At 46.0% G+C, this 24,805-nt stretch overlaps 2 long non-coding RNA genes across 4 annotated transcripts; one reads left to right on the top strand and one right to left on the bottom strand.

The window, feature by feature from the left end:
• Positions 1–18,408: 18,408 nt before the first annotated feature.
• On the bottom strand, positions 18,409–20,893 carry LOC120966490 (uncharacterized). Its single transcript, XR_005760254.3, has 5 exons — positions 20,454–20,893; positions 19,646–19,756; positions 19,473–19,555; positions 19,169–19,389; positions 18,409–18,622 (listed from the first exon to the last, which is right to left on the bottom strand). It is a non-coding gene; the product is annotated as an uncharacterized lncRNA (long non-coding RNA).
• Positions 20,894–21,063: 170 nt separating this feature from the next.
• Positions 21,064–24,323, top strand: LOC109767797 (uncharacterized). Of its 3 annotated transcripts, none has more exons than XR_012187845.1 (6): positions 21,064–21,265; positions 21,434–21,525; positions 21,614–21,828; positions 22,248–22,418; positions 22,510–22,745; positions 24,006–24,323. It is a non-coding gene; the product is annotated as an uncharacterized lncRNA (long non-coding RNA). The 3 variants fall into 3 exon arrangements; XR_012187844.1 differs by having other exon boundaries at positions 23,968–24,323; XR_002233904.4 differs by lacking the exons at positions 22,248–22,418; positions 22,510–22,745; positions 24,006–24,323 and having other exon boundaries at positions 21,614–21,898.
• Positions 24,324–24,805: the final 482 nt, after the last annotated feature.

Below are 24,805 nucleotides of genomic sequence, written 5' to 3'. Positions count from 1 at the left end.
ATAAGAGGGGCTGAGCAAAAGCGGTAACATAGCCAAACAACGGTTTGCTAGGAGAGGATGGTTAGAGCTGACATGGCTAAAATGGGAGACATGATATAGCAAGTGATAGGTAGCGGAGCATGGCAATAGAGCGAACAACTAGCATAGCAAAGATAGAAGTGATTTCGAGGGGTGGTCATCTTGCCTGCAAGGTTCTCAGAGTTGTCGAAAGCTTGATCCTCGTAAGCGTACTCGACAGGTACCTCGTTCACGAACTCGTCTCCCGGCTCTACCCAAGACAAGAACACAAACAAACGGAACCATAATCAACAACGAGAAATGCGCAAGCAACATGATGCAAAACATGTATGATATGCACGATATGATATGCAATGCATATGCGTGCTCCGGAAGGAAAATGATGAACATGGCAGTAACTTGGCAAACCAAGCATGCCACTAGAAAGATGAAATGATTTCGGTCGAAATCGATATAAAGATCACCGGAATCGGATGCACGGATTGCAAATGGCAAGCAAAACAAGAATGACACTAATCTGCGATAAACAGCAAGATAGCACTTAAAATACAACAAGTAACAAAGCTACAGCACCCCAACATAACAACAAAGCACATGGCAATAATCTAAAGGAGATGCTTGACAAAAGATGAACACTGAGCTACGGCTAGTTCACAACATATCAAGCTCATACAAGCATGGCAAAAGTGCAAAACATTACAGGTTCACAGACTTGGTGAAAAACTGGACATGGCAGAAATCAGCATCAGGTAGACATGTTCAGAGCACGAAATCAACATGCTACAGGAACTTAACATAGAAAAACAAGGCATGGTAGTGTTCTACTAAATGCACATGATAAAAGTCCCTTAGTGACTATAAGTCAAAAAGGACCAGAAGATATGATGGCAAGCATGTAAACATAGCAAGTTTCGTTATCAGGTTTCAGACTTAGCAGAAAACAGAGCATGGCAGAAATGTTAATATGTAGGCCTCTTTGTGAGCTTAGTGCACTCACTACAGAGCAATGCATGAAAACTCAAGCATACCTACAGCAAGATGGAATGTTTATGAATCTATCCATGGCAAGAACAATTGCATAGCATGTATGTATCAACTACAATAAGCTTGGCAAAAATGCATGTCATGTTAAGAATCTGCCAGAAATATTTTATAGCAAAAGTAGAGCAAGATTGAGTCATGCTATGGTACTCTAAAATTGCAAACAATTGCAGGAATGGATCAATTACAACTATAGCTACAAAACATCCTTACTGAACATCTCCCAAATATGCATGGATCTCTCTGTAGCATCAAGTTTACATGGCAACAAAATTACAGCAGACGAGGACTTAGAGAAATCACTAAGTCCCTGAAATCAGAAATATTACGGGGCCTACTTTGCATGCTTGTGCTAGTCACCACAGAGATCACAAAAATACATGGACTACACCACTGGAAAGATGGAATGGCATACTTCAAAACACATGTAGAGCTCATGCTCAAAAGATGCACAGAATAAAAGATACAAAAATGACAAATCTCCAAGTTCTGCTAAAAACCAGAGATTAACAGCAACTAGCCCTCTTCCAACGAAGATTTGGGCATCAAGATGACCTCTAAAGAACATGGTGCAATTTAACAAAATTAAGAGCATCACAAGATGAACAATTTGACATATTATACGCGCGAATCGGAGCTACATGCACAAAGTTATCGCATCGGGAACAGAGCAAGATACTGAGAAAAATTAAGACTTGGAAGAATTTTAGGGCGAGAAAAGCCAACGGGCGCGGTTCGGATCCAGATCGGATCGACGCTCACCGGAGCGGTCGCCGGGGCAGGGGACGAGGCGACCCGCGGGGCGGCGCTGGAGGGGATGGCCGGCGGTGGCCGGCGGTGGCGCGGCGCCGGCGGGGAGCCGCGGCGGTGGCGGAGGAGGGCGGCGCGGGCGGCCCGCGGGCGGCGGCCGGAGACGAGCAAGACGGGACGGCCGCGGCCGCGGCGGCGCGCTGCGGTGGCGGCGGCGGCGGGGGCAGGCGCGGGCCGCGGGGGCCGGGAGCGGGCCGGCGGGCCTCGGCGGCGGCGCGGGAGACGTGGCGCGCTCCGGTTGGCCGGGCGCGCGGCGGACGATGTCCGGCGCGGGCGGACGCGTCCGGTGGCGCGGTGGGAAAAACGCTAGGGTTTCGTCTGAGATTTCGTTTTTCGGGATGCCCACATATAAATAGGTAGAGTGAGCTAGGAGGCTCCAAATGAGGTGCGGTTTTCGCCCACACGATCGTGATCGAACGACCTAGAGCATGGAAGAGAGTTTGGTGGGTTTTGGGCTGGTTTTGGAGGGGGTTTTTGCTGGATACTCAAATGGACATTGCGGAGGCCCGGTTAACCGTTGGAGTACCAAACGACCTCCGAATGAAACGAAACTTGACCGGTAGTCTCCGAGTGGTATATTAAGACCACTTGACAAGCCTCGGTCCATTCCGAGAAAGTTTGACACACGCACACGAAAGAAAACAAGAGGGGTGCACCGGAGGAGATAGGAGCGCCGGATTGGAAAACGGACAACGGGGAAAATGCTCGGATGCATGAGACGAACACGTATGCAAATGTAATGCGCATGATGACATGATATGAAAATGCATGACATGACAAAATACAAAACTAAAAACAAAACCCAACAACGGAGGGAAAACATATCACATAGCCGGAAATGGCAAGAGTCGGAGTTACAAATATGGCAAGTTACATGCGGGGTGTTACACACAACAACCCACGCCGATGGCTCTACAAATGGGGCAGAGATACAATCTATAGTAATCATCGGATTTATACTGCTTTTCCCACCCAAGAGTGAAAGCAGGACAGAAGGTAAATGAGACTCCTAGGCTTTTCTTTACGGGACCAATTTTATCCCGAAGCATGAAAAGTTATAGCTCGTTACGGAACGAAGACGATAGAAGCGTACGGCTTTAAATTAATAAAGCCACCAGGCCAAACGTCACAAACGTTCATACAAGCGTTACATCAAAGTTCAAGCACAAACCCGCGCAAAACATAAACAAGTAGCCAGGGTTACATGAATCGCTTGACATCTTCGTGTGCACCCTAACCCTTCGACTACCACCATCTCCAAAACGAGACAAGACCAATCTAAGGAGGCTGCCGCGCAGCCAGCAATGTGCTTCTGATCTTCTCCATGGTCTCCGACATCCGCTCAGCATCGCGGTGCTTCCACAACGGTGTCCACATCTGTAGAAAGAGGTGACATTTAAAGATCACATCAGCGGGGTGGTTAGGAAACTTCTTCTCGATCGTCATTTTGTTCCTAACAGACCACAAACCCAAAGAAGCGCCCATACGCAACGCCATAAAATTCGGCCACTAGATCCTTTCTGGGATTGAACAATCTGAAGTAAATCAGAGCCCGTCGCTGGGCTCCAATTTTGCTGGAATGGGCCCCTCACCGCACTCCACGCGAATCTAGCTAACACGCATTGAAAAAAATACGTGATTCGCATCTTCGTGGGTTCCACACACTATACACCTCCCATCGGAAGGGCCGTTCCTTTTGGCCACATTATCCGCCGTGGGCAGGCGATTTTTAAACATCTGTCAAAGGAAAAAATTTATGTTAAGAGGGATCCATGCCCTCCACAGCCCTCTGGCAATATCCAGAGTGTTGCCTTCCACCAGTTTGGCGTATAAAGACTTCACCGAGAATTTCCCAGAGGCCGTCAAACCCCAGGACACCTCATCAGCTCCCAAGCTCAAAGGTGCCGCCCCAATTTTCGCCAACAGCTCATTCCACCTACCTCTTTCAGGCTCTGTCAGTGTACGCTTAAAGTGGATAGCTGGGGGCGACGAACTAAGGGCCACTCCAACCAGCACGTTAGTGACTGTCACGAGCTGGTAAATGGAGGGGAAGATCTGCCACAACGGCCGGGGGTCGATCCAGCTATCAAGCTAGAACCGCACGGACCGTCCGTTATGAACATCAAAACTGGCCCCCGCCGCGAAGGCTGGTCTAACCGCCTGGATCCCATTCCAGAACAGCGACCCTTTGTTCTTGGCATTGAACACATTTCCATCCAGGAAATATTTCGCTTTAAGGATGTCGGCCCAGAGCCCCGACTCTTTTTGGGCCAGATGCCACCACCATTTCGCAAGTAGCGCCACGTTCATCAATTTAGAGTTAAGGATCCCCAAACCACCAAACTTCTTCGGTCTACAGACTGTCGCCCACCTAGCCAGATGTTACTTCTTTTTTGTTCCGCAGCCTTCCCAAAAGAACTTAGACTGGGGCATATCCAGCTTAGCATGGACCCCATCCGCTAAGAGGAACATTCCCATCGTGAAGAGGGGCAGGGAAGAGAGACTAGAGTTAGTGAGAATAAGTCTTGCCGCTGAAGACATGAATCTCCCTCTCCACGGGCTCACACTATTAGCCACCTTGCCGTATAACGGTTCCCATTCCGTAATTGACAACTTCTGGTGCAAAATCGGTAAGCCAAGGTACTTAATTGGAAAGCTCCCTAGCTTACAATTAAGAAGACACGCCACGTGCCTACTCTCCTGTTGACTCATCCCGACAGAGATAACCTCACTATTGAAGAAGTTAATCTTTAAGCCGGAGAGGAGTTCAAAGGCGATCAACAACAGCTTGACCGAAGCGATGCTATGAAGGTCAGGCTCGAAAAGGAGCATCGTGTCATCGGCATATTGTAAGTGTGTGACCCCCCTGGGATAAGGTGGTCCAAGACCCCTTTGATGTGTCCAGCCGCCCTGGCTTTGTCAATCATCGCCGCAAAAACGTCCGCCACAAAGTTGAAAATAAGTGGCGAGCCAGGGTCCCGTTGTCTGAGGCCCCTTTTGTTCCGGAAAAATTTGCCCATTTCCCCGTTAATAGTGACCGCCGTATGCCCACAGGAGACAAGATGCATAATGCGGTGTACGAAACCATCCTCAAAACCCTTTTTGAGGAAGGCTTCTCGAATAAACTCCCAGTTTACTCGATCGTATGCTTTTTCAAAGTCCAATGTCAGCAATATCCCTTTCCTCTTGGTACGTTTAAGATCGTGGACAATCTCACCTAGCGCAATGGGGCCTTCTAGGATGTTGCGGCCTTTCAGAAAAGCAGTTTGGCTACTCAAGATCACACGTTGAGCTACCGGCGTGAGGCGCGTCGCGTAAGCCTTAGCACACAACTTGAAAGGCACGTTGATCAAAGTGATAGGCCTAAAAAGTCTAATATTATCGGCTCCTTTTACTTTGAGAATGAGGCTAATGGCCCCATAATTGATGCGAGCCAAATCTACCGTACCTAGTGCAAAACCGTTGACTAATTCATAAAAGATGTGTTTAAAACACGACCAGCATCTTTTAAAGAAAGCAACTGGCCAGCCGTCCGGCCCAGGGGCCGTGTCGGTTTTCATGTCGGCCAGCGCTTGGTCGATCTCTTCAGGGAGGAAGGCATGGGCCAGCCCGTCGTTCTCCACTTGGGACACCCTCTCGGCCGGCCCCCAGAACCCTTCCTGGAAGCCCACCACCTTCTCCTCGGCCGTACCCAATAAGCCGAGAAAGAAATCATAAATATGTCTAACGATTTCCTCCTGCGTCAGCAAGAGCCCGTTCTCCGAATTAAGGCGCAGGATCAAACTTTTCCTTTTCCTGCCATTAGCGAAGGCGTGAAAATAGCTTGTGTTCACGTCGCCTTTGGTCACCCACTTGACACCGCCCCGACGGCGCTAGTAGTCTTCTTCGGCACGTAGGATGGCTAGCACTTGGTTTTCTAAGGAGTAGCGGAGAGCCCACTCGCTTTCAGCCATCGGCCTCGAGTCAGTGATCGAGTCCAGAGCTGCAATCTCCTCTACCAGTCGAGCCCTTTCCTTCTTGGCCTCACTGCCTTGGTTCGCCCCCCAAACCCGGAGGAAAGAACGCAGGACCGCGGCCGCCGTTGTCCAAAATTCACCCAGCCCCCGCTGGGGTCCGAGCTGCGCCGTGATAGACGCCCAGCGCTCCCGAACCAACGGCTCAAAACCCTCAACCTCGAACCAAGCAGTTTCAAAATAAAAACGCTTGTTTCTTCGCAGCGAATCTTCACCAGAAGAGAAAATGAGGGGAAGGTGGTTCGAGCCAATACGTGTCTCCGCCACCAGGGAGCAGAGAGGGAAGATCGCTTCCCACTCCGGGGTGAAGAACACCCGATCTAACACACTCCGAACTGGGCGCAGTTGTTTGTTAGACCACGTGAACCTGGCACCCGAACGCGCTGCTTCTCGCAAGGCCCGAGCCGCGATTGCATTATTGAACATGTTCACCCTAGTCCAGTCCACATTATCGTTACTCTTGTCCGCACCCGAGCGGATCAAGTTAAAATCCCCTCCCACGATAAGAGGAAGGAGGAGCGCTCGTTTAGTCCCTACAAAACTGAGCAACTCAGCCAAGAAATCAGCTGAACGGGAGTGGTTAGCCGGGCCATAAACTGACATGATGACCCAAGAACGCTGAGAAACCCGGTGTTTGATAGTCGCTGCGATAAAAAAGACACCCCGTTCCCAAGCCAAAACCTCACAAATGTCTCTGTTACAGCCCAACAAAAGACCCCCCGCCAAGCCAGAAGAAGGCACCCATTGCCAATCAAAACGTTGGAAAGGATCGACCGAGGCAAGGTCCCTATACGAAAAATCTGCTTTGTTCGTTTCTTGCAAAGCTACCACGTCGATTCTCTCCTTGGCCATATATTCGCGCAACTGCGTACGACGCCCCGGGTGTCTGCAACCGCGAATATTCCAAAACAGGTAGCGCATTAGATAATGCGGTTCCTGAGGCGAACTCCCCTCGAGCCCACCGCGTTCGCCACGCGTTTCCTAGCCAGGGCAAGGCTGGAAGAAGGAACGACAGAGGCATCCCTCTCCTCTGTCTCCTTATCGGGCTCGGGACAGGCAGCCTCCCCTGCTGTTGCCAGCCCCTCTACGGCACTAGCCGCGCACTTGGCTGCCGCCTCAGCTAGCGCGGCCTGAGCCTCTTCCCTCGCACGGACCAAACAAACAACATCCACAACACTAGCCGACACCTCAACACCACTATCATTCAAGATGGAAACCAAGTGGTCGTCCGAGAAAGCATTAAGGATGCGAAAGGATGGCAGAGGATTATCTGAGGTCTCGAGATTCTTGTCAGCAAGGCGAAGCTTGGCGCTCTTCAAGGACGACAGCTCGCCCAACTTGGCCTTGGCCCGCACACTCGGCGCCCGCGACTCCACTGGGGTCGCCCTGGATCTCTTGGCCTTGACCGCTGTCCCCGCCAGCCACCAGCTCTGCACCCAGCTCACCACCCACGTCCGCAGAGGTCACCACCTTTGTAGCCGCTGCCACCTTGGCCGGAGGTTTCCGGCCTGCCGTCTTCTGCGGTTTCTTACCCGATACACTTGAGCCACGACGCCCGGCAATAGGAGTCGTGCCAGCCCCTTCATTCAGAACACAACCAGAGTCCGCCCCCCGCGCGATCGGAGAAGGGATCACTTGGGCCCGCGGGGTCTCCAGCATCACAGCATCAGAGAGAAGAGAGGGCACCGGCAACTCCGGATTTGAGCCATACTCATCAAAAGCCCCAACCAAGGTATGGGCCAGCGGAGGGATGCTAACCGCAGTGTCCTGTGTCGCCACGATCTGATTCCCACCACTCAGAGCCCCCAATTTGTACCAGGTTTCAGTGTTGATCGAGGTATCCTGAATACTGTCTTCTGGCTCATCGTCCTGATCAACCATTTGCACATTGCCCTTTGGATCCGCTGTCATGCACCCCCCAGCCCCGCCTTTGCTCGAACCAGGGCCGGTAGCCCCTTGCTTGCTGAGATCTCCCTGTTGGCCCAGATTCTCAGGCTTGTCACCCGCATTGGGAGGGCGCGGATCAGCAGGACCCAACCTCAGAGCACCGCCATCGCCCCCACGTTTGGGCAGCCTGTCGACTTCCACCTTGACTTGATAATCCTCCTGGTTAAACCATACTTCAACCACTCCATTGAGCTTGTCAGGGTTCTTACAAGTCAGCTTCATCCTCACCGGCCCCAACCGAATGAGGGAAAGCTCGTCCACCACAATAGGGCGGCCCAACATCTTGAAACCTTCTTTGATCCTCTCCTCCCTGCGATGCTTCTTCGGGATCCCGTGCAGCCGCACCCAAGCCTCGGGCATCACCATGGGCTGGATCACTTCATGCAGCATATCACGCACCCTAGCCGTGATATCATTGCGGGGCAGGAAGAGCTTGCCGCTCGATTTTGCCATATGCGGCAGATCTGCTGAAGGGAACACCACATGGAAGTTGTTGTCTCCCACCTGCGTCACTTGCCAATCCTAGTCCCCGGCCACGATGAGCTTGAGCTTCTGCTGCAGGATGCGAAGCGAGAGCTTGCCAAGCTCCGCCGATAGGATGGCAGAGTTCGCAATCCGCTCATCCACTGGCAGCTCCACCTCCGCATCGTCGTCAAACTGGAGACAGAAGAAGCCCTCCCCCGTGAATACGCTCCCCAAGATCTGGAGATTGAGGGCGCGGCCACGGGTAGGACAAGCCGCCGAGGCATGGCCCTCCCTTTGCAGAGCACGCAGAGCGGCTTGAAGGAGCACTTCGACTGGAATGACCCCAGCGGCCGCACTTGAAACACTCCACATCGGCTTCAGGTGCGTCTTCCGCAGGGATTGGCTCCCCCGCCGTACCCTTGGAAGAGGAAGGCAGCGCCTTCGCACCGTCGACGAGCTCGTCCGGGGCTTCTTGGCTAGGGAATCCCCATGCCCTCCACCAGTGTTGGGCAGCGCCATGGGCTTGTGCTCCAGCTCACGACGGCGCTGCTGCTCCTTCTTCTTGCGCTTCTTCTCTTGCATCTGGATCCACCAGGGGGGAGGAGGACCCCAATCCCCCTCGCACCCCACCTGTGTCGAAGCAGAGCCGCGCGGCGCACGCTCGTCGTGGATCCCCTGCCGCTCCCATGCAGATCCCTTGGCCTTGTCACGCAACTCCCTTTCCCGCCTTCTCTCCGCATCCACCTCCGACGACTCCATGGGCCTCTTGTCCGCCCGCCGGTCCCCCATCACCGCCGCCGCAAACGAGATCGAAAGAGGTGGAGGAGGGAGACAGATCTGGAGAGAGCGAGCGAGATGCCCGAACCGCCGCACCTCTCGAGTAGTGGCTGGAAACCCTAAACAGGGATCCAGCACCCCACGGCGCAGCCAAATATAGTCAGGGGCAGGCCGTGTCACCTAGGCCAACACTGCTGGGCCGGGCTGAGCCTTCCCCGCACTGCAGGCCCCCGACGACACCTGGGCCAATTCCCCCAGCTGGGCCACGCACGGCCCCTGCTGGCCCACAGGATCCGCACGAGGCACACACGCGGGCCGAGGCCCACCAGCCTCACCCACTACCGCCACGTCAGCCCTCGCTGCCTGAGCCGACTCCACCGCCGACCCCTCGCACTCCGCCGGCGCCGCTGATACGTCTCCAACGTATCTATAATTTTTTATTGTTCCATGCTATTATATTACCCGTTTTGTATGTTTATGGGCTTTATTATATACTTTTATATTATTTTTGGGACTAACCTATTAACCGGAGGCCCAGCCCAAAATGCTGTTTTCTTGCCTATTTCAGTGTTCCGAAGAAAAGGAATATCAAATGGAGTCCAAACGGAATGAAACCTTCGGGAGAGTTATTTTTGGAACGGAAGCAATCCAAGAGACTTGGAGTAGACGTCAGGGAAGCATCGAGGAAGCCACGAGGCAGGGAGGCGCGCCCTACCCCCTGGGCGCGCCCCCCACCCACGTGGGCCCCTCGTGGCTCCCCTGACCGACTTCTTTCACCTATATATATCCATATACCCTAAAAACATCTGAGAACACAATAGATCGGGAGTTCCGCCGCCACAAGCCTCTGTAGCCAAAAAAACTAATCGGGACCCTGTTCCGGCACCCTGCCGGAGGGGGGATCCCTCACCGGTGGCCATCTTCATCATCCCGGCGCTCTCCATGACGAGGAGGGAGTAGTTCACCCTCGGGGCTGAGGGTATGTACCAGTAGCTATGTGTTTTATCTCTCTCTCGTGTTCTTGATTTGGCACGATCTTGATGTATCGCGAGCTTTGCTATTATAGTTGGACCTTATGATGTTTCTCCCCCTCTACTCTCTTGTAATGGATTGAGTTTTCCCTTTGAAGTTATCTTATCGGATTGAGTCTTTAAGGATTTGAGAACACTTGATGTGTGTCTTGCATGTACTTATCTGTGGTGACAATGGGATATTCACGTGATCCACTTGATGTATGTTTTGGTGATCAACTTGCGAGTTCCGTGACCTCGTGAACTTATGCATATGGGTTGGCACATGTTTTCGTCTTGACTCTCCGGTAGAAACTTTGGGCTCTTTGAAGTACTTTGTGTTGGTTTGAATAGATGAATCTGAGATTGTGTGATGCATATCGTATAATCATACCCACGGATACTTGAGGTGACATTGGAGTATCTAGGTGACATTAGGGTTTTGGTTGATATGTGTCTTAAGGTGTTATTCTAGTACGAACTCTTGAATAGATCGATCCGAAAGAATAACTTTGAGGTGGTTTCGTACCCTACAATAATCTCTTCGTTTGTTCTCCGATATTAGTGACTTTTGAGTGACTCTTTGTTGCATGTTGAGGGATAGTTATATGATCCAATTATGTTATTATTGTTGAGAGAACTTGCACTAGTGAAAGTATGAACCCTAGGCCTTGTTTCAACACATTGCAATACCATTTGTGCTCACTTTTATCATTAGTTACCTTGCTGTTTTTATATTTTCGGATTACAAAAACCTATATCTACCATCCATATTGCACTTGTATCACCATCTCTTCGCCGAGCTAGTGCACCTACACAATTTACCATTATATTGGGTGTGTTGGGGACACAAGAGACTCTTTGTTATTTGGTTGCAGGATTGTTTGAGAGAGACCATCTTCAACCTACGTGTCCCACGGATTGATAAACCTTAGGTCATCCACTTGAGGGAAATTTGCTACTGTCCTACAAACCTCTGCACTTGGAGGCCCAACAACGTCTATAAGAAGAAGGTTGCATAGTAGACATCAAGCTCTTTTCTGGCGCCGTAGGTGAGTGCTTGAAGGTATATCTTTAGATCTTGCAATCGAATCTTTTAGTTTCTTGTTTTATCACTAGTTTAGTCTATAAAAGAAAACTACAAAAAATGGAATTCAGGGTACCTCATATGCTTCATCTTTTTAATATCTTTCATGAAAATAAGGATTCCGATAATTGTGCCAAAATGTTAGAAGAAGAATGCATTAGAATGTTTGGCACTAAATATTTGAATGATGAGCATGATTGCAATGTTGTTAGTATGAATTCTTTGAATATTCATAGTACTAATGATGATTGCACTAGTCATGATGAAAATGTCTCTTATAAGCATGTCAAATTTTGTGGAATACATAGATCTTGCAAGTACACACCAAATAGGGAAGAAAGAGAATACTAATGAAAGGGAAGAGACTTCCCAATATCCTCCTATTATTTCTTATGATGAATCAAGTAACGAGGAGGAGCTTTCTATTCAACCAATCTCATTAATAAGGAGCTCAAAAAAGAGGGTTAAACCCACACATGATGTGAAGAAGAAAAAGAAAAGACGGAGAAGCAAAGGTAGAAAGGTATCCCTGCCAAATGATGTTGCTCCTATTACTCATTGTGATGATGATAATTGCTATACTATTGGTGCTATCCATACTATTAATGATGAGAGTGATTATGCTTATGATATGAAAAGGCCCAAGATTGGGGATGCTATGTTTGATGAGAATGACATGTTTGAGAATATATTTGCTGCAATTAATGTTTGTCCCAGGCTTGGGGATGCTATGTCTAATGAAGATGATATTTTTAGCCTCCTGAGTTTTGATGAGCAAATTTATTATGATGATAGCATGCCTCCTACTTATGATGATTATATGGATGGAAGTGGTTTGGAAGAGTGTCAACTTTAGGAAGTAATGATCCCACTATTTTGGAGGATGTTGAATCTTATTGTGATAATTATGAAAGTGGATTTGGAGAGGTCATGACTTTATTTAGTAATGATTCCACTATCTTGGAAGAGGTTTCAATTGATTATGGTGAGAACAAAGTTGCTACCTATGATGATTATTGTGATGATACTTATGCTTCAAAAAGTAGTGATGATTATATTTATAAAACTTTTCATGATTATGATTACCCTTTTTCTGAACATTACTCTTTTAATGTGGAAACAATTTATAGTATTCGAGTCTCGTATGATACTCCCACTATTCCGATTGAGAAGAATTTTGCTTATGTAGAGAGTAGTAACTTTTCTATGCTTGTAGATCATGAAAAGAATGCTTTAGGTTCTGGTTATATGGTTGAATTCATTCATGATGCTACTGAAAATTATTATAAGGGAGGAACATATGCTTGTAGGAGTTGCAATAATATCAAGTTTCCTCTCTATGTGCTTAAAGTTTTAAAGTTATGCTTGTTTTACCTTCCTATGCAAGTTGATTCTTGTTCCCATAAGTTGTTTGATCACAAAATCCCTATGCATAGGAAGTGGGTTAGACTTAAATGTGCTATTCATATTCTTCATGATGCTCACTTTATGTTTCAATTCTTATCTTTTATGTGAGCATCATTAAAATCATCATGCCTAGCTAGGGGCGTTAAACGTTAGCACTTGTTGGGAGACAACCCAATATTTACCCCTACTGTTTTTCTGTGTTCACATGATTAAGCTACTGTATTAATCATGTTTTATAGCTTTTGTTTCAATAAAGTGCCAAGTAGAACCTTTGGGAGGACTTGGGTGGAAGTTAATGTGATCTTGCTGTAAAAAACAGAAACTTTGCGCTCACGAGTTTAGCTGTCATTTTTTACAGAAGAGTGTTTTTAAGTTGATTCTTTTTGCAGAAGATTAATAGACAAATTCCTCAGGTCCAACAATTTATTTAAGAATTTTTGGAGTTCCAGAAGTATACGTTTGATACAGATTACTACAGACTGTTCTGTTTTTGACAGATTCTGTTTTCTATGTGTTGTTTGCTTATTTTGATGAATCTATGAGTAGTATCGGAGGGTATGAACCATAGATAAGTTGGAATACAGTAGATATTACACCAATATGAATTTAGAATGAGTGATTTATTTTCTTATACTAACGGAGCTTACGAGTTTTCTGTTAAGTTTTGTGTTGTGAAGTTTTCAAGTTTTGGGTAAAGATTCGATGGACTATAGAATAAGGAGTGGCAAGAGCCTAAGCTTGGGGATACCGAAGGCACCCCAAGGTAATATTCAAGTATAACCAAGAGCCTAAGCTTGGGGATGCCCCGGATGGCATCCCCTCTTTCATCTTCGTCCATCGGTAACTTTACTTGGAGCTATATTTTTATTCACCACATGATATGTGTTTTGCTTGGAGCGTCATGTTATTTTCTTTAGTTTTGCTTGCTGTTAGAATAAAATACCAAGATATTAAATTCTTAAATTTTAGAGAGTCTTCACATAGTTACATAATTATTCGACTACTCATTGATCTTCACTTATATCTTTCGGAGTAGTTTGTCGTTTGCTCTAGTGCTTCACTTATATTTTTTAGAGCACGGCGGTGGTTTTATTTTGAAGAAATTGTTGAACTCTCATGCTTCACTTATATTATTTTGAGAGTCTTAAACAGCATGGTAATTTTCTTTGGTTATAAAACTAGTCCTAATATGATAGGCATTCAAGATGGGTATAATAAAAACTTTCATATAAAGTGCATTGAATACTATGAGAAGTTTGATACTTGATAATTGTTTTGAGATATAAAGGTGGTAATATTAGAGTCGTGCTAGTTGAGTAATTGTGATTGAGAAATACTTGTGTTGAGGTTTGCAAGTCCCGTAGCATGCACGTATGGTAACCGTTGTGTGACAAATTTGAAGCATGAGGTATTCTTTAAGTGCCTTCCTTATGAGTGGCGGTCGGGGACGAGCGATGGTCTTTTCCCACCAATCTATCCCTCTAGGGGCATGCATAGTAGTACTTTGCTTCAAGGGCTAATAAACTTTTGCAATAAGTATATGAGTTCTTTATGACTAATGTGAGTCCATGGATTATACGCACTCTTACCTTTCCGCAATTTGCTAGCCTCTACGGTACCGTGCATTGCCCTTTGTCACCTCGAGAGTTGGTGCAAACTTCGCCGGTGCATCCAAACCCCGTGATACGATACGCTCTATCACACATAAGCCTCCTTATATCTTCCTCAAAGCAGCCACCATACCTACCTATTATGGCATTCCCATAGCCATTCCGAGATATATTGCCATGCAATTTTCCACCGTTCCGTTTATTATGACACGCTTCGTCATTGTCATATTGCTTTGCATGATCATGTAGTTGACATCGTATTTGTGGCAAATCCACCATCATAATTCTTTCATACATGTCGCTCTTGATTCATCGCATATCCCGGTACACCGCCGGAGGCATTCACATAGAGTCATATTTTTGTTCTAAGTATCGAGTTGTAATTCTTGAGTTGTAAGTAAATAAAAGTGTGATGATCTTCATTATTAGAGCATTGCCCCGGTGAGGAAAGGATGATGGAGACTATGATTCCCCCACAAGTCGGGATGAGACTCCGGACGAAAAATTTAAAAAAGAGAAAAAAAAAAGAGGCCAAAAAAGAAGAAGAGAAAAGGCCCAAATAAAAAATGAGAGAAAAATAGAGAGGGGCAATGCTACTATCCTTTTACCACACTTGTGTTTCAAAGTAGCACCATGATCTTCATGATAGAGAGTCTCTTATTTTGTCACTTCCATATACTAGTGGGAATTTTTCATTATAGAACTTGGCTTGTATATTCCAATGATAGGCTTCCTCAAAATACCATAGGTCTTTGTGAGCAAGCAAGTTGGATGCACACCCACTTAGTTTCTTTTTGATGAGCTTTCATAAATTTATAGCTCTAGTGCATCTGTTGCATGGCAATCCCTACTCCTCGCATTGACATCAATTGATGGGCATCTCCATAGCCCGTTGATTAGCCGCATCAATGTGAGACTTTCTCCCTTTTTGTCTTCTCACATAACCCCTATCATCATACTCTATTCCGCCCATAGTGCTATATCCATGGCTTGCGCTCATGTATTGCGTGAGGGTTGAAAAAGCTGAAGCGCGTTAAAAAGTATGAACCAATTGCTTGGCTTGTCATCGGGGTTGTGCATGATGGGAGCACTTTGTGTGACGAAAATGAAGCATGGCCAAACTATATGATTTTGTAGGGATAAGCTTTCTTTGGCTATGTTATTTTGATAAGATATAATTGCTTGATTAGCATGCTTAAAGTATTATTATTTTTATGTCAATATTAAACTTTTGTATGGATCTTTCGGATCTGAACATTAATGCCACAATAAAGAAGATTACAATGATAAATATGTTAGGTAGCATTCCACATCAAAAATTCTGTTTTTATCATTTACCTACTCGAGGACAAGCAGGAATTGAGCTTGGGGATGCTGATACGTCTCCAACGTATCTATAATTTTTGATTGTTCCATGCTATTATATTACCCGTTTTGGATGTTTATGGGCTTTATTATACACTTTTATATTATTTTTGGGACTAACCTATTAACCGGAGGCCCAGCCCAAAATGTTGTTTTCTTGCCTATTTCAGTGTTTCGAAGAAAAGGAATATCAAACGGAGTCCAAACGGAATGAAACCTTCGGGAGAGTTATTTTTGGAATGGAAGCAATCCAGGAGACTTGGAGTAGACGTCAGGGAAGCTTCGAGGAAGCCACGAGGCAGGGAGGCGCGCCCTACACCCCTGGGTGCGCCCCCACCCTCGTGGGCCCCTCGTGGCTCCCCTGACCGATTTCTTTGGCCTATATATATATCCATATACCCTAAAAACATCCGAAAACACAATAGATCGGGAGTTCCGCCGCCGCAAGCCTCTGTAGCCACCAAAAACCAATCGGGACCCTGTTCCGGCACCCTGCCGGAGGAGGGATCCCTCACCGGTGGCCATCTTCATCATCCCGGTGCTCTCCATGATGAGGAGGGAGTAGCTCACCCTCGGGGCTGAGGGTATGTACCAGTAGCTATGTGTTTGATCTCTCTCTCTCTCTCGTGTTCTTGATTTGGCACGATCTTGATGTATCGCGAGCTTTGCTATTATAGTTGGACCTTATGATGTTTCTCCCCCTCTACTCTCTTGTAATGGATTGAGTTTTCCTTTTGAAGTTATCTTATCGGATTGAGTCTTTAAGGATTTGAGAACACTTAATGTATGTCTTGCATGTACTTATCTGTGGTGACAATGGGATATTCACGTGATCCACTTGATGTATGTTTTGGTGATCAACTTGCGAGTTCCGTGACCTCGTGAACTTATGCATATGGGTTGGCACATGTTTTCGTCTTGACTCTCCGGTAGAAACTTTGGGCTCTTTAAAGTACTTTATGTTTGTTTGAATAGATGAATATGAGATTGTGTGATGCATATCGTATAATCATACCCACGGATACTTGAGGTGACATTGGAGTATCTAGGTGACATTAGGGTTTTGGTTGATATGTGTCTTAAGGTGTTATTCCAAACTCTTGAATAGATCGATCCGAAAGAATAACTTTGAGGTGGTTTCGTACCCTACAATAATCTCTTCGTTTGTTCTCCGCTATTAGTGACTTTGGAGTCACTCTTTGTTGCATGTTGAGGGATAGTTATATGATCCAATTATGTTATTATTGTTGAGAGAACTTGCAGTAGTGAAAGTATGAACCCTAGGCCTTATTTCAACGCATTGCAATGCCGTTTGTGCTCACTTTTATCATTAGTTACCTTGCTATTTTTATATTTTCGGATTACAAAAACCTATATCTACCATCCATATTGCACTTGTATCACCATCTCTTCGCCGAACTAGTGCACCTATACAATTTACCATTGTATTGGGTGTGTTGGGGACACAAAAGACTCTTTGTTATTTGGTTGCAGGGTTGTTTGAGAGAGACCATCTTCAACCTACGCTCCCACGGATTGATAAACCTTGGGTCATCCACTTGAGGGAAATTTGCTACTGTCCTACAAACCTCTGCACTTGGAGGCCCAACAACGTCTACAAGAAGAAGGTTGTGTAGTAGACATCAGCCGCAGCCGCCGCATCGACGATGGCTTGCACGACCACTCCTCATACTGGCCAAATGGCACCGGAGGGGGCACCAACGCCGCCGCGGCGCTCGCCCGAATCGCCCCCGCCGCCACCGTCGCCGAGTAGCCACTCCCGGGCGAGGACGGGCACCAAACACGGGACGCCACCGACCTGGGGCCACGACCCCCCGGGGCAAAATTTCGGCCATGGCCCCGGCCGCTCCCTAGCGGACGCGCCGCGAAAGCAACGAAGTCGCTCACCAACGGACCCAGCGGCGCCGTCTTCCTCGTCTCTGACTCGCCCTCCTCATCCTCATCGCCCGAATCAACCTCCGCCAGGGCCCAGAACTTGCCCTCGCACGGTTCTTGAGGCCGGGATGGCGACGGCAGCACCGGCGCTCCCACCGCCGACCGCCCCAAGCCGCTCCCGCCGCCCTTGACCCGGGTCCAATCGCCTGCCGCCGCCGGGGAGGAGGGCCTGTCCGCGTCGCTACGGCAGTCGCCCGAGCGTTCGCCTAATGGTCCGCTCACTTCGAATTCGCCAAGTTATAGCTCGTTCAAACAACTCCACTAGAATGGTCGACTACGTCCATATGATATAACTTGCCGTTCATTCGTTTACGATACTAGGACATTGCCTGTGCGTTGCAACGGGGCATAAATATTTTAATGATGAACAACAATCTTGTGAAACAAATATTACCTTCAAATTTCTCATACACATCAAGCAGCATCAAATTTCTCATGCACATCAAGCAGCATCGAAGCATACACCTCCGTGGAAGCTCCGATCGGACAAACCCAAGTTGATGACATATACATGCAATATCAAAGCTAGAACAAATAGTAATCAATTATGAGACCAAGCACATTGTAGCAAAATCTAATACTGTTTACTCACAGCCATATTGCTTAACTTATGCATCACCAGGAGGGCAATTGATTAGTTCCTGAAGGCACTTAACGTGGTTTCATTGGCACGCAAAATAGTGAGAACATTCTTTCCACCAGCTTCAAAAACCACGTTGCATAATGCCATTCATTCTTCCATCTAGCAAGTGTGTGGAAACACTAAGCTCAATATATACTACATTATATGGTATTTGATAAATCCAGTTACAAACATGGAACATAATTTTTGACTTTTTATAGTTGTCCCAAAAAATTCACACAATTTATATGTTGCAACACATAGAAAGAGAAAGCATACGTTCAGAACCAATATTTATCACACCAAAATGGATGTAAATAGAAACATCACTTTTTCTTGGAACGGATGTAAAATTCATATTACAACAGTCATCTAATTTCCTAAATGGACCTACACAGACCAGGAAACAATTTTTGCTTCCCTAGGGAATCTTCCTGAATTGTTTCTTATATTTCCATTCCTCCTAATCTCTGGTTCTGTACAAAGCTCTTCAACTGCACAAAACAGAAAAAACAAAGAACACAATTGCATGATCAACATAAGTCGTGTGTTCTAATGGAAAGCGCCGTAATGCAGCAATATAATTCTATGCTGACTACAGCAGAAGTTGCAATATAGGTCGACAAAAAAGCAAGTTTCAAGCACCTGGAAACAGATTATAGTACAAAATTTTAGCATCCTTGAACCACTACATACTAACACAAATTAATTTATCAGTGTTCATGCACATAGAACAAACTGTGTTGCCCACTATAGGGTAGGAAATTAAAGATGAATACTTATTAGAGTGTAACTGACATGTTGAAAGATCCTGCGAAGTTTGAAATTAATCGCATAGATACTGCTGATCCTAAAAATTGAATTGCAACGAAAAGGTGGAATACAAGTAGAGGAAAATAACAGAGATTTCAATGGGCGGGCATGGCCGAGGACATGACAGCTTCAACGCCACACCACCTTCAGTACAGAGATTTTGTTTGAACTGTGGCGGACTCTGTACATGGTCCAGATTATCTCATAATGAACACTATTAGGTTTACCTCTCCAATTTCTACTTGCTGCAGCTTTTGTGCTTATGAAGAGGAGCCTCAAGTGTTGCTCATGGCCCCAAGAGTTTTCATCGCAACCCATCTCGAAGAACAGGGCAAAGAGATCAAACAACTCATCCAGTCGACATAAACTATATCTCAAACCTTGAATGCAGCTCCACTTTCCGAAAATCACTGACCAGTTCACAAGGACATCTCCAGGCCTGAAAAGGCTGAAAAATACAAGCATATAATAAGTTTCTATGCTCAGCAGTAAAAATACAAGCATATAATAAGCAATCACCAGATAACTTACTTCTCGCCAAGCAGATTTGAAGCATGAAATTTCTGCCCTCATGGACGCACCATGGAGAAGGTAAATTCATGAAACACTCGTACCTAAATGAAAGCAGGAATTTGAGCAACAAAACGGGCATGTAGAAAAATATCTCAGCGACTGCGAACAATTGATCAAAAGGCATGACTTACAGTGGATAGACTGAGGTCTCGGCCGTGCATAGATTCTACCCAGTAAAATGGCAGCAACACGCCAAGAACAACGACAGTTAAGGATCACATCTGTCCATACTCCCTGAAATCCTGGAAGAACAAACCGTGAAAAGTTGAAATTAGGAGTAAATAACATATCAAAAGAGTTCACAAATAGAAAGGAGAAAATCCGATATCTGTACAAAGACAAAATTATGTTTCCGTATCATAAACTCTGTACATCCAAATCGCTAGGAAGATCCTCTGCTGGGCTACTACTGCAAGGACATCCAGCATTCTGCTCGTACTTTTAAACACATGAACGAATCAACATGTATGCACTGAATGAAAATATCCTCATGAAACAAACCAAAGGGGGATGAAAAGCAGATCTGAGACTTGAGGAGAGAATAAATATCATACTGATGTACAATCCAAATAACCTAAACCTGAAAATAGAGAATAGAACCATGTATGCATACTTGTACCCTTTCTGAATCATTAAATACACCATAACTATTTTAAATTTATTCGTTTAGCAATTAGGACACCGTACATAGAAGTAATTAATTACCTATAAACATCAAAAGCTAACTAAACAGTAGGCTATTTACATGGACCAAATCAAATTTGTGACTGGTTTTAAGGTTGGAATTGAACACTTGCAGACATAGACGACTCAAATCAACCTTGACTAATCAATAAACAATCGATTCCAACATACGGAGAAGAATCTAAGTTTCTTGTGAGGCTTCATCTAGGAACAATATCATTCCCAATCAATGAAGAAACACGTCACACCACTTACATGGGGCCGAAGAGGTTCTGGCGGAGGTGCCGAAGACATGCGAAGGCGGCCCCGGAGGTGCTCGGATCTGGCTGATGCAAGGGTCCATAGCGCGATAGGGAAGGCAGGGGCTCAGGGGCGTCGCCGTACAGCCGATGGTGGGGGCGGCGAGCAGCGATTGCTAGAGATGTGCTGGCCGACGAGGTGGAGATGGTGGCTGCTTGGGCCTCCAGCGGTGGCTGGTCTGACCGGCGCGGCTGCGCGGTTGTGCCCCTGGTCGGGGTAGGGAGGGCAGCGGAGGAGGTCGTCGGGCGGCGTACAGGGGCTGCAGCGGCCGGTGGAGGACCACGGGTGGACCAGCGCGGCGGCGAGGTGGTGCCGAGGACGGCGAGCGATGGCCGAGGAGCTGAGGGGCGGGGTGGGGAACTGGGGATGAAGCCGACGCTAACCCTACACCTAGCCATTGTGTGCGTGTGTGTCGATGAGAGAGATGTGGCCCATGTGGGCTTTGCGGGGCTTGGCCCATGCACGCCTGCGCGGGATGAGCGACGACGGACGAAGATTGCGAAAGCGACGTAAGAGGAGAGACGAACCTTACATTCCTTTTAGGTAGTAGAGATAGAGATAACTTGCCGTTCGTTCGTTTGTTACTCCACCTAGAAAGGGAAACCGTTAAGAAATAGTCTGCATTGGCGGTGGACTGACTCCGGGCAATACTCGCCGAGCTAGTGCTACCTTGCTCTCTTCAAGGGATCAATCCCAGACCCTTTGTGAAGCTAAGGACGTGGTGCTTCTGGTCTCGAGCACATAATATCCGGGCCACATACGCGAGCGTAAGTAATGAAGCAAATCAAGAAATACGTCTGGGCGTATGGGCCTGGAAGTAGACGGAGGAGACGGCAAACTAGTCGAGCCGTGGCCCAGGACGTCGGGCCTCTTCCTGATCCGTGGATCAGGATAATTGTTGTCGTCTCCTACCTCACGCTGCTGCGTTTTTTTAGTAGAGAGAGGGCCGAGCTTTGGGAGAGGCGATTCGACAACTTAGCGAAGATCTGCCGGTGGAAATGGAGTTCCTGATGCAGCCAATTAAAAGGTAAGCAAATAGTTAATCTCCTGTAGCATTTGGTGTTCGTTCTGGATTCCAAGGCGTGGATCTGAAACTTTGCCCGCTTGCCTCCCAGATTAACGGCGTTGGAGGAGGTTAATGGTAGTGACGTCCCGATGGACCACCTCCATTAGATTAGTGCGGGAATGGATCAGCCCCTCGCGGAGAGCTTCGATGGGCGGCTTCGTGTGGCGGATCGACCGGTGGCATCTGAGAAGGGGGGGATTCGCCAGAAACTTCCGCATAGTCCATAGGCAAGAAGGATCCTAGAGCTCCAGGATGGACCCGCTGGTATGATCGGAGAGAAAATAGCAAATCGATAATTTTATTGTGGAGTTATGCAGATACTATTTCCATAGACATGTGAATGCTTGTGATTAGAAGAGTAGATGGCAGGTGGGATATAAGTAGTGTCTGAACACCTTCGTATGTAATGTTCTGGTATTGGATTGTTGGTTCAGTAATTTACATAGTTACAGGCGCTGGATAAAGATAAATCTTGTTTCTGTGTAAATGTGTCATATGTAAAGAAAACATGAAATATTCGAATAAAAATTAGGAGACAGTCATTGGGTGAAGGGGACAAAGATATATCTTGTTTCTGTGTAAATGTGTCATGTTAATGACATTTAGGAGACAGTAAATGGAGAGGGGGAAGGATACATTTTGCTACTGCATAAATAGACCTCGGGGCATGATATAATTTTCAGGAATGTGTCATGTCACTGAAGAGCTGTTGTGTACCAACAATGCTGTTAGCACAGTGTGATCTCTAAGGGAGGAACATTAGCTAGCAGGACCAAAACTCTGGAAGCAAGAAAGATAATGAGGGAAATCAGACTCCTCTGGTGACTGGAACGAGAACGCTGGGTCAGCAAGTGGTAAGCATGAGAGTTTCAAGAGATAGAATTCATTTAGTTGTTTGGTAGCTTATATGAAATGGAAACCTGAAAACCTTGATCTACAATGTAGGTGGAATGCCGCAAGCTAAGCCGTGGATCAGAAGAGGAAAATCTATTTGGTCCGTGGCTCGTGAAATCTGCTTTTCCGTCGAATGGCTGGAGGCACGAATTGGATGCAGAGCTATGGCTCTTCTCCCCCAAGGCCCCAACGCGGGCGGCATTTGGAAGCGGAGGAGTGAGAAAGAGGGATAGGAAGCAGAGGCGCCGACAGCCATGAAGTTCCTAATGCAACTAATCAATCAGGAGGTATGTCGATTCGTAAGTATATTGTGATCTTTTTCTGTTTTGCACGCGCGGAAGGGGGAACTCGCCGCAGGTGTCATGGCTGTGTATAGGTAAGGTCAACCCTCAAGCTCCATGGTGGGCTAAGAGGTTAGTTCACAACATACTAACATAGAGATGTAAAAATTCGTAGGTGGTAATTGGGATAGAGTACATTTGTAGAAATTTGGTCCCTGTTCATATAATTTGGATAGAGTATGGTAGTCGCAAGGAAGTAATTTGGATAGAGTATGTTGTAAATTTTGATTAGCAGCTTAATAGGGCAGTTTTGGAACTTTGCATTTAAGAAATGTTGCATCCTTGGGAGAAGAATTGGTACTTCCTCTGTAAATTAATATAAGATCTAAAAGATTTTATATTTACAGTTGGAGTACAAATGTACCACAAATGCAGTTCTGCAGATTTGGCAGATGCTTTAAGTTTAAAAGAACAGAACTAGGTACTAGTCAAACATTTTTTTTTTGGTTTAGCAGCTAAATAGGCTGGTGAGTAGAAGTGTGGTCTCACAAGATACTGGTTCCTTGAGGGGAATATTTGCAGAGGCATTTTAAAAAATTGGATGCTTAGGACTACATTTTTTGTAAACATGATTTGCATAACCTGCAGTTTTTTTTTGTCTGTTTGAAGCGAACTCGTCGTTCAGTCTATCACCTTATCATTTTTTGTTATGAAATGAATCATTAGTAGCATGCCTTTTCTCTTCTTCCCATATTGTTTTCTGTCACATTAAGCATGATTTTTTATGTTTATTTGAAGCAGAGGGCCTGATGCAAAACTGTATCATATTTTTACTGATTTTTGCTGCGACGAGCCCCTTTATTTGCTTTGCTTACAAAGCTAATATTTAAATCTTTTGATATTTTTAGCATATGTTTTGGTTGAATTGAACGGCCCAGAAGTTACATCATCACATGTTGTTCTAGCCTATTTGAAGCTTTAGATTTATTTCATATATGGATCTTGGACTACAAACCGAATCTGGATTTGGTGACTTCATAACCATTGCAGCCCTGTTTCTGGTTTATCTCTTTACGTTGGGTATGGATGTGTTCATGCGTTTGTGGATGAAGCGAAGCTTCTGTAGGCTAGTAGGCGATGGTCTTTATAGGGCCACCCATTGTTTTTCTGCAATTTGTTGTGTTCTTGCTCTTCCACCTATTTACTGATTTGTTTACTGATGTTACAGAAATCTAAACCTGAAATTATATTCATTCATGGAGTCAGGAAACAAGAACTGGATCCATGTGTGAAATGACATGTTCAATAAACCTTCGGAGCTTGGCACTAATATGTTCGGCGGCCGCCATCAAACTCTTTTGCAATCTCAGAGCCCGCCTCTAACATGCAGATGGTCCATCAGCGTAATTTGATGAACTTGAATATGCTAGGCACTACTAGAAGTTTGGAAACCCTAAACTCAAATTCTAGAATTCTTGTACCTTTCCTGTGGTGCAGCCAAAGGCTGTTTATCTCAATTCCTGAGATTTTGTTTCCCAATACAACAGGAGATGTCTTGACATCACAATCCTGTGTTTTTACTTATTTTCATCTGTTTCAAAATGATGTGATCCAAAGAGGCCTATGCAACGTCTGCATATACCCACTTTGACAAAAAAAATATTGCACGAAAAGCAAATAACCTTTGGTCGATGAATATTACTCGTATAATTCTTTTGTCGCCTATGTATTGAACGTTTGCACGCTCATGCCATCAATGTTGCTTATCGCCTTAAAAGTGAAACGTTACTTGCTCAAAAACTAAAATATGTTAGGTGGTTTTCTAAGGCTGCATTTTCATATTTTACATAGCTTCTGTTTTTTTCTTATGTCGGATCACAGCCTTCGGTAACAGGCAAACATTTGCCAGACCTTGATAGTCTGTACAACAGCCATGGATTTTATTTATTTCCGTAGCATCCTTTTTCCTTTTTTAGAACATGGGTTTGCGTGATTTGATGTTTGTTTGAGATACTTTCATATTTACACTTTGGTGCGACAGTGCTGGAAGCAGCCTGTAATTAACT

This window comes from Aegilops tauschii, chromosome 6, assembly GCF_002575655.3.
Source record: "Aegilops tauschii subsp. strangulata cultivar AL8/78 chromosome 6, Aet v6.0, whole genome shotgun sequence".
In the NCBI taxonomy this organism is placed as follows: Eukaryota; Viridiplantae; Streptophyta; class Magnoliopsida; order Poales; family Poaceae; genus Aegilops; species Aegilops tauschii.
The sequence above is the reverse complement of the archived record's forward strand: the minus strand, read 5'-3'. Positions and strand labels throughout refer to the sequence as shown.